Source organism: Triticum aestivum, chromosome 6B (genome assembly GCF_018294505.1).
Source record: "Triticum aestivum cultivar Chinese Spring chromosome 6B, IWGSC CS RefSeq v2.1, whole genome shotgun sequence".
In the NCBI taxonomy this organism is placed as follows: domain Eukaryota; kingdom Viridiplantae; phylum Streptophyta; class Magnoliopsida; order Poales; family Poaceae; genus Triticum; species Triticum aestivum.
Genome location: NC_057810.1, coordinates 550,737,705 through 550,747,290, shown reverse-complemented (window position 1 = coordinate 550,747,290; position 9,586 = coordinate 550,737,705). Strand labels below are relative to the sequence as shown.

At 47.5% G+C, this 9,586-nt stretch overlaps 1 long non-coding RNA gene across 1 annotated transcript; it reads right to left on the bottom strand.

Annotated features, from left to right (window-relative positions):
• Positions 1-5,461: 5,461 nt before the first annotated feature.
• On the bottom strand, positions 5,462-7,563 carry LOC123137951 (uncharacterized). Its single transcript, XR_006468604.1, has 4 exons — positions 7,094-7,563; positions 6,103-6,607; positions 5,936-6,015; positions 5,462-5,843 (listed from the first exon to the last, which is right to left on the bottom strand). It is a non-coding gene; the product is annotated as an uncharacterized lncRNA (long non-coding RNA).
• Positions 7,564-9,586: the final 2,023 nt, after the last annotated feature.

Sequence of the window (9,586 nt, the reverse complement as noted above, 5' to 3'; positions counted from 1 at the left end):
ATCTCAAGACTTCAAGCGGGTCAGCCTACGGCTTCAATCTCCTATCCTGAAGGCGGAGTACTTCTCGTTAGGCCAGTTTAGCAAACTTTAGCGGCTTTGAGAGAGAAATTAGGCTCCCTGGCTATTGACCACACACTCGTGTCGAAAAAAGGAGTGATAGAAAAAAGACTTTGCAACGACTAAGAAGAAGAACACTTATTATAAAACAGCTCACATAAATTTAAGAGCCCCCGAGTGACTTGGGTAAAAGAATTTTATGTATAATGATATTATGTACCGAAGTACTTGTATCATATCTGTGTTCACCCGAACTTTATACGCGTCTTAACTGACCGTCAGCTTCTCCCTCTTCGATCAAGGACCGAAAAGTGTTATGTACTCCACCTGTCGAGAATATCGATGTTGTTTCCGATAACCAGGCAATCAGGCCATAAGGCTGTAACAGACAAAGCGCGCTCAGGGAACTTATGCTATATTACCGACGAAGTGTAAGAAGCATCTTCGAAGAACATAGTACCCCCACCGATACCTTTCTTCGGTTGCTCATTATTATTGTGAGACTTGTGCAATAGATTTTTTGTACTCATGAGTTCCGTTGTGTGCTGACCATTATTGAAAACAGTAAGAGCGCTAGCTTTCGGCTTCACCCACTCTGAGGTCCGGCTCGGATGAACCGATCATGACAATCGCAGAGGTGCTTCCTTTACTCCCTAGCCGAACAATCGGGACGTAGGGGTAAACACAGGAGCAAGGCAACCCAGCTTGCAAATCGCTTAAGTCAACATGGTGCATATTGTGGCGTAATACACAAACAAGGAACGAAGCCGTATAAGTATAATCATTTGCAAGAAGAAAGGCTTCATAAAGGAATCCCCCAAGTAAACGGGGTATTTGAATTTGTGTGTCACAAACAAAGTTATGACAAGGAACGTTTTTCACAAGCAACTTTTTGCCACAAAAGTATAATGCTTGGTCGAAGCGAACAAGAGTAAAAAATTGAAAAAACTGAGCAAAAAAGCAACTTAGCTAGTTAATGTGTTCGGCATAGATGATGTGGCCCGAGCTTACGACAGGACGAGGTTCCAGCCCCCAAGCCGGTCCCAAGGTGGCCGAGCGAAGAGCTCGGCAATCCGAAGAGGTGGAGCCCCCAGTCTAGCCGATGTGATGGAGCAGGTCGGCGGGGTAATGCCGAAGTCCCCGGAGTAGGTTGGGAAGTGATGGTGCGGTGATGCCGACAAAAAGGTGTGTTGTCCTGCGCCAAAGTGGTAACACAATTTGGTTGACGAAGGCAGAACGACGGCGTCGACACGCCAAGGTGAATGTGTGACGCCGTCGAATTCGAATACTTACACACGTAAAATAATGCAAATAAAAGTAATGATGAATAATAATAATGATAAATCTCCTCTACTTAATTAATTTAAGGAGATATAGAATTAAAGAAAAAATAGCCTGGATGCCGAGGTTGGCTCGGCGAAGTAACATCACGTAGGTGCCAACGCATGTCCCAATATGCGGGGAGATTACGCCAGCACAACACAATCCGTATTTGTTCCGGGAACGTGTCGACGCGGCTTGATGGTGGCCTAAAAACGTCGGGGTCCCTGCGGCAACGATGTCGGCCTGCGCACACAAACAGTGCAAATCCGAAGTAAAGGATTTCTTGATGTATAAATTGTACAAACAAATAAATGGAAAAATTGCACCTGAACCCGGATAATCATAAGAACAAAGAAGTATTTGTTGCTGTTGTTCATCTGGCAAGCTGGGCTACAGACATGGTGTCCGCCGAACTATGGAGGAAGCCAGTTTGTAGGAAGGACCACTATGTTGATGCGCTCGACGGACCGAATTGTAACTGATAGAGAAATCTACACAAAAAAACTCATGCAAACTAGGAGAAAAATATCTTGTGTGTATTTAACATATACAGTACAGGAAATTAGAAAAATAAAACATGATGTTTTTTGCTCGAACGATGAGGCGTTAAAATCCGAGGTAAAAAGCCAGAACCAGTGTCGCCTTGTACGAAGACCAATCAGTCTATGAAAGACGTGATAATCAATTTGTATTTTTGGATGGAGTCCTCCGCGTGTATTTCCTTGTGGAATTGTAGGAGCACTAGTAGCAGTGTCCATGTATCTTCAGCTCTCCGAAGCGTTTTAGTGCTTCACGTGCTAGCCCAGATTGAAGGTAGCGGCCTTGGACTAATTGAACATTGCTGCAGACTAGCATTCACTTATAAGTAATATTCTCCTCTGCACAAGGTAACAACCGGCCAGCGGGCAGCACCGCTACTTGAATAAAAAAAGATAAGGCAGAGGACTATCCCTGCACGCTCGCTGCCCGAACAAGGCAGCTCGTGCTTTATGGTTGTTCGAGACAGGGGATTGAACATGGCCCGAGGACAGCTCGTCTTGCTCTAGTTTGGATGTTGCCTCCACACGGTCTTCGGCCACGCAGACGTTTTGATGATCGGTGGTGGCTGGTGCATAAATTCTCCTGATTTAGTTTGAGATCGAAAAAGACATCGGAGAAACATGTGGAATAAAATAGTGATCCGAGAACAACTCTCAAAGAAATTAATTCATGTGGAACAGATTTAACTAGAAAAATATCACCTGATCCCCATCGATCCGCGACGATCGCCTAACAGGCTCTCAATGAAAGCACCAATGTCGGTTCAATATCCGACGTATCTCGTAGTAGGGGTCCTAAGCTAGGCGTCTTGGAGCGATGGTAATATGGACACGGGATTTTACCCAGGTTCGGGCCCTCTTGATGGAGGTAAAACCCTACGTCCTGCTTTTGATTGTATTCATATGGGGTGTAGTACAGATACATGTATCTACCATGAGATGATAGTAATGAATATGAGATTGTCTATTGACTAGCCTGGCCTCGGTTTATATAAGACACCGGAGGCCTAGGGTTTAGGAGAGTCCTTGTCTTGGGTGCCAAGTCTTGTGGAGTCTTCCTTGTATGCAGTAGGGGTTGTCCGAACTGGCCCATGAGTATACGGCCATGGGGGTCCTCGGCCCAATCTAACTGATCGGGAGACGACGTGGTGAGTACCCCCTAGTCCAGGACACCGTCAGGTGTCCTCAAGTATTGCGGTCCAAACACTGCCACCACTGCCCGACAGAACTTGTACAAACACTCAATGGTGGTGGACTCGGCCATGCGCCCATAGTCGTCGAGTGAATCACGGGGAGCTCCGTATGCAAGCGTCCTCATCGCCGTCGTGCACTTCTGGATCGAGGTGAATCCAAGTTTGCCAGTGCAATCCATCTTGCACTTGAAGTAGCTGTCGAACTCCTGAATGGAATTCACAATCCTAAGGAAGAGCTTTCGACTCATCCGATAATGGCGCCGAAATGTTTTGTCGCCGTGAAGTGGAGCATCGGCGAAGTAGTCGGAGTAGAGCATGCAGTAGCCTTCGAGACGATGCCGGTTCTTTGCTTTCACCCGCCCCGGCGCCGAGCCACCTCGCCGCGGCTTTTCATTGCTCGCCAGCAGCTGGGCGAGGGGCGGCGAGCACCATGAGATGCTCTTCTTCCTGGACGTCGGCCTCGGCTTCCTCCTCCAACAGCGCGGCGAGCGCTTCCTCGTCGTCCGAGTCCATCGCCGAGGCAGGCAAATCGCCGAACATCTTGCGCCCGGTGGGCGTGTACCCGCCGCTAAACTACTCCTCCACGGCCGGAGCCGGCGGCAAAAACGCCCAGCTGCTGGTGGAGGGGCTGCCTCGGCGAACCTTTGCTCTTTTTCCGGCGGGGATTGACTATCTAGCGGTGAAGGGCGGCGGGCGGCGCCGGGATACAGCTAGTGGTGGCCGAGAGCGCGGGGGGTGGGAGGCGAGTCGGGGAAGAAAAACTTGATTTTTTTCACCTGACGGTGTGGGCTAGCCGTGCTTTTCCCTTGCGTCGAGGGACGTACTATGCATATCACCCGTTCATGCACCATCCGACGGCATCAAGTGCAAAGGAAAATCAGCGACGCCAACTGTGTGGCCCATGAGCAGCCCAAATCACTTGAAGTAAAATCGTTGGAAATTTATCTTTACTTGTCGTCGACATTCCTTCGCTCTCGGCGAGGGAGGCCGGCTGCTACCAGCGCCACGGCCGCAGCACGCCCACATGGGCGACCGGCACAACCAGCTCACAGCCGTGGTTGTCTGCAGCACGTCGTCGAGAAACAATCTTCCAGTTGCTATCTGTACATATGAAGAGTTGAACAAACTTAAAGGCTGCTAGGTGCAGCCATGGTAGTAGAGTCTGTCCTCCCTCTCTTGCGGTGGTTCAACCTCAGCAAATTCGCACTTGCTTGGCGCTTCCGTGGGTGGTGCCTGGTGCGACCTTGACGGCGTGGTGCAGGCATGGCAGCAGACGCCTTTCCAGCTTGGCGCCGGCGTGAGTGCGAGCAGTCGATCTCCCAAGGAGGTGCAAAAATGAAAGCAGCAGTCACCTTTCCTCCCCCCTCGGTGGAGCTCGGTTCACCGCCGGCGTCGAGCACGACCAAACGGTGAAGACGAATGAACCGCGACGGCGACTGTATATTTTTATTTGCCTTACGCGATTGGGCTTCTGTTTATGGGCCAGGCTGCTTTAGGCATCGCTGGGCGCTTTAGCTACTTTTGCACTTGGGGCTGATGCATGAACGGTCGATACACGTAGTACGTCCCTCTGCAGTAGTCTGAGCTACGTTAGAGGATCTCGTTCCAGCCGTTTGGGTAAGGCGGAGCAGAATCTGCGGGAACGGCTCAGGTGATTTTCTGAGCTAGTCCGACCCATCGCCGTCGGCTCTTTGTATCACAGTAATCCAATCTATTGAAGTGGCCAGCCATATTTTCACTGTCAGATTTTCCAAATACTAACCACTGGGGAAAAATTCAAACAACAGGAAAAAGAATGCAAAACATTTTTCTCCGAATAATTTGCATGCAATAATTAGCTAACCAATGATCGTTAACACCAAAATAAATCAACAATTAGTCGCACAGTTCACCGCACATAAATCCAGCTAGCAAGATAAACTTGGCACAAACTAGAGTTTGAATTGATAAAATCAGAGATCCAACCCACTGAGTAGGAACGCAGAGGTACTTCAACAAACCGTTTAAGTTTCTCTTTCAAACTCGAAAGTACCATTCTACACCCAGGAGCAAATGCTCCTGGTGTGAACAGTAAAATCAAAAAAATAGAAAAAAAATTCAAAAAAATCTGAAATTTTTTTATGACATACTTTCGCAAGTGTTTCTTGTGCATGAAAAAATTCATCACGAAATCACATTCGTGGAAGTCGTGCCGAAAAAAACAAAATCAAAGCTCCAAAATGCTTTTGTAAGTAACATTTTCAGAGCATCGATTTTGTTTTTTTTACCACACCTTTCATCAATGTGATTTCGCGATGAAATTTTACGTGCACAACAAACATTTGTATAAGTATGCCACAAAAAAATTCAGAATTTTTTAACTTTTTTTTGATTTTTTTTTATTTCACTGTTCACACCAGGAGCATTTGCTCCTGGGTGTAGAAACTCCGCTTCCTTTCAAACTACACTTTTTTCATGCTGATAGACTGGCACGCTAGGTTTAATTAGACTAATCTTGCGTCCTCAGCCGTTTCGCTGCCTTACTGTCTACTTCACCTTCTCCGTCAGATTCAGCATCACCCTGCTACACAGATCACTCCCGACCCATGGTCCTCGTCAGATTCACCGAGGCGGCAACAGCAGCAGGATCATGGTCGCCGAAACCTTCCTCCAGACCAGAATCCATGCCCTTGTCTTCCATCTCCACATTCAGCAGCTTCTCCTGGTTGGGCTCCTGATGTATTACTTCACCCTGTCAAAATAATGGCACCCAGATTGGGTAATTTCAGACAGATCCCGGAGAGTCAGAATCATTTACAATGCATATGACACACTTGAGCTCACCTCCTCGTCATCCTGGGTATCATCAACTGCCAGCAAGTTGGTGCTCCACGCGCTTGTCGCTGATCCAAAACTTGAACCATCTGTCAGATGCACACTTCACAGAGTCAGGCACCGATTCAGAATATAATCCAGCAATAGTGCTAGTACTTATGGATGCTGGGGCGTACCTGAAACTCTTCTCCTGCTCCGGCGGAGAACTGGTATTGCATCCGGGTGCTACCATTTGTTCACATCAGGTTCTTCACTCTGCTATCGTTGTTCGCCAAAACCCGGTAAGTGAAGCTGGGATCACCAGCTAATATGTCCGCAAAAACCTCCAAGGTCTTCCTCACATCATCATCAATCTGTTCGTGGCTTTTCTTAAGACAGATGTTCCTCAGTGTCCTTTTTGTCAATGGCACCTTCTGAACAGACCCGAAAAAACTGCCTATGATGATGTACACTTTTCCAAGGTTTACATTATTCCCCCTGAGCTGTGTAATCAAATCTTTAGTGTACACATCGATGTGGCTGTTGTGACGGCCAGTGCACCTTTTCACCCATCATAAGAGACATGGAGTGGTTGTGCCCCTCGCGGTGCTCTGTGATGCACCAGCAGTTGTCCGCTGCCCGCGACATCCACACCAATGCAGGGCACCTGCAAGATCTTCTGTTCTCAGCTTCTGGCTTCCCCTGCATGCACAGTCCACCAAAAAATTCAACACTCTGAAACAATTATATAACAGTTCGTCATGCGAGAAGGACACGGCGTCCTGTCTGGAGGTGAGCTGGCGTAACCTGAACACATTACTGCTTATCACAAAAAAATTGCAACTGTAGCAAACACATTTTTTTAAACTTTCGTCTTCCTGACCGTAGCGTTGATATGCCAATGAATCACATATAAACAAGCATCAGCAATTCATCTCGATTTTTTAGTTATATAGGTGCGTCAAGAATTTTTTTTTAAACTAACTCACAAGCTAAACATGGGGTTTAATATCCATGCTCATGGAAATATGCCAATGAATCACACATAAACAAGCGTCTGGATTTCAGCTACTCTTTGTTTACCAGTTTCTAGGTGCGTCCTGAACCAAAAAAATCAGTAACTCCCAGGCTAAAAAGCAGGTATTATGTTCATGCTATAGCATAGCAAACCGAGTTATGTCAACTGACCTTTTCTTCCCCCCAGGTGCTTCAGGGTTAACCCTGTCAGTAGATGGCCGATGCAGTTGGCGAGGAAGAAGGAACTCCGGTAGACCCAATCCACCCGGAATCAACAACGGATCTGGCGCTGGACGTGCCACCAGAGGCGTAGTAGATGCTGGAGGAAGCCTTATTCAACCCCCTGGAGATGGATCAGTGGCAGACAAACCAATCAGCCGCCGCCGCCGCGCCCCAAGGACGAACGGCTGGACGCCGGAACCCTAGCTACGACCTAACTACGGCTATACACAAGTCGAGCCGGTAGATCAGGCCCTACCCACACTCGAGCGACGGCGAGGCCGCCGATCCACCGGCGGAACGCGGGAAAGCCGGCGGGGTCGCTCAGGAATCGCCCCTCTGCCTGCAGTTCCTTTCGGGTCTTGGCCTACCTGTGCTTGGCTCAGCCGAAAAGCTAACGTTCTGATCCACGGATCAGAAAGGCCACGTTACTCGCGAATTGGGCCCATTCCTAGACCACTGTTTTGTACCGTATTCGACCTGTACGCCACATTACGAGATTTATTCGCGTCCCTGTCAGACCGAATTTTCCACATCCCGAGACTATACTGGACCGCGGCGATTTCGGAAGCATCAGAGCTCGGGCACCGAATCGCCGCATCCATCTACTCATAAGGGTAAATGTATATTCCCTCCGTCCGGAATTACTTGTCGCGGAAATGGATGAAAATGAATGTATCTAGAACTAAATTATGTCTAGATACATTCATTTCTCCGACAAGTATTTTCGGACGGAGGGAGTACATGACAGCTTCATGTACGTTCAGGGCTGCCTTACATCGGGCCAGTAAATCTGCTGTGCTCTTCAAACTGGATATTGCAAAAGCTTTCGACTCCCTGTCCTGGGAATATTTGTTAGAGTTTCTTCAGGAAATGGGATTCAACCCTCGTTGGCGTGATTGGATTACTTCAATCCTCTCCACGGCCTCCTCTGCGGTCCTGCTCAATGGATGCCTCGGCCAATCTTTCTGGCACCGTCGTGGCCTCCGACAGGGCGACCCCCTTTCACCGCTCCTCTTCATCCTCGCCATTGCCCCGCTCCACCATTTGCTGCGTGCGGCCATTGTTCATGGACTTCTTGCCCCTCCGGCATCTTAGTGATCCTTGGGCGGCACGTTGGATTTGGATGCTGAGCTGAACGTGAGTTGGAAAGAGATGATTTGAGAGAGATAGGATCCTAACCAAGAAATCAGGGGAGGTAGGTATCGAATTATGGGATGTTACGTGGGATTGGGTGCATGGTCGTGGCCGTGGGATGGAACCAGAATCAACGGTTGTCCATCGGTTTGATGATTAGCTTCTATCAGTATGATGTGAAGTGTTTCCCTTAATTAACAAGAGGTGATGAGATCAAACTCACAGTTTTTGACAAATTTGTCCGTAGCCGAGGACTCAGCTAATCATAATTGATTTATACACTCTGTAGAGGTTTATGTACTTTACCCGCCATACCTAGTCACACCGTTTTTGCTACTAAATTTCTCTTGCGAAGCACTAGTATGGTAGACCAAGACGAGACTTTTAGGAGGTAGTAGCCCATGTGGTGATCACGTGCTCTAGCGCCGCCCGAAGCCCCACGACGACGACTCCGACAATTGGTGACGGCGACGGAGGTGCCGCCGGCCAACCAGGCATGGCGTATGAGGTCACCATTAAGTATCTGATAGTTTATTTTTTTTAATGACTTTTAGCTCATCGGATGAAATCCAGTTTTGTGTAAAAATTATTCAAGCTTGAAAATCATCCGGCTTGTTTAAATTTCCATCAAATTTGTTCACTTTTGTTAAATTTCATTTTAAATGTAACAAGACATTTGCGGCTAGCTCTGAATGGCCGGCTCCCATATCAGTTTCCTCGGGCTGTTCTCCACTGGTCCACGGACGGATGCGGGATCTGATTTAAGGAGCAGTCGTTGGAGATGCCCTTATACTACTGTACGTTCCAAGGATGAGAATCAGCCACGAAGCTCCAGAATTAACAGTGTACGTCGTGCGTGTTAGTCAAGATATGCCAAATACAGTATTAGGTGGTGTTCTGTAATGCTCATAAGAAGGTGACCCATATGTTGTCATAGATCGGGTGAGCCCGCTGCTTTCACGATCTACCGGCATTGTGTTCCTGTTGCATCCGGGCTGTTGTAAACTGAATGTTTATGTAAATGAATAATAATCTCAAAAGGTTCCGTGTGTTAAGCTGTTCCGTAAAGTTAACCTCAAAACTATTTTCTTGGCATTGCTTAGCTCAGAACACAAGAGATTCATGTATGATTTTGTTCGGGCTTATGCAAAGCTTCATAATTATAAACACAAGCAAAGCTTCAAGATGCTTAATGCTGAGCTTCTACCATTCTTACTTACTCTTTAGTCTTTACAACTGATAATGTACAGATTAACACAGACTACATCAGTAAAACAAGTGTACCTACCTTTCCAGTTTGATGTGCAT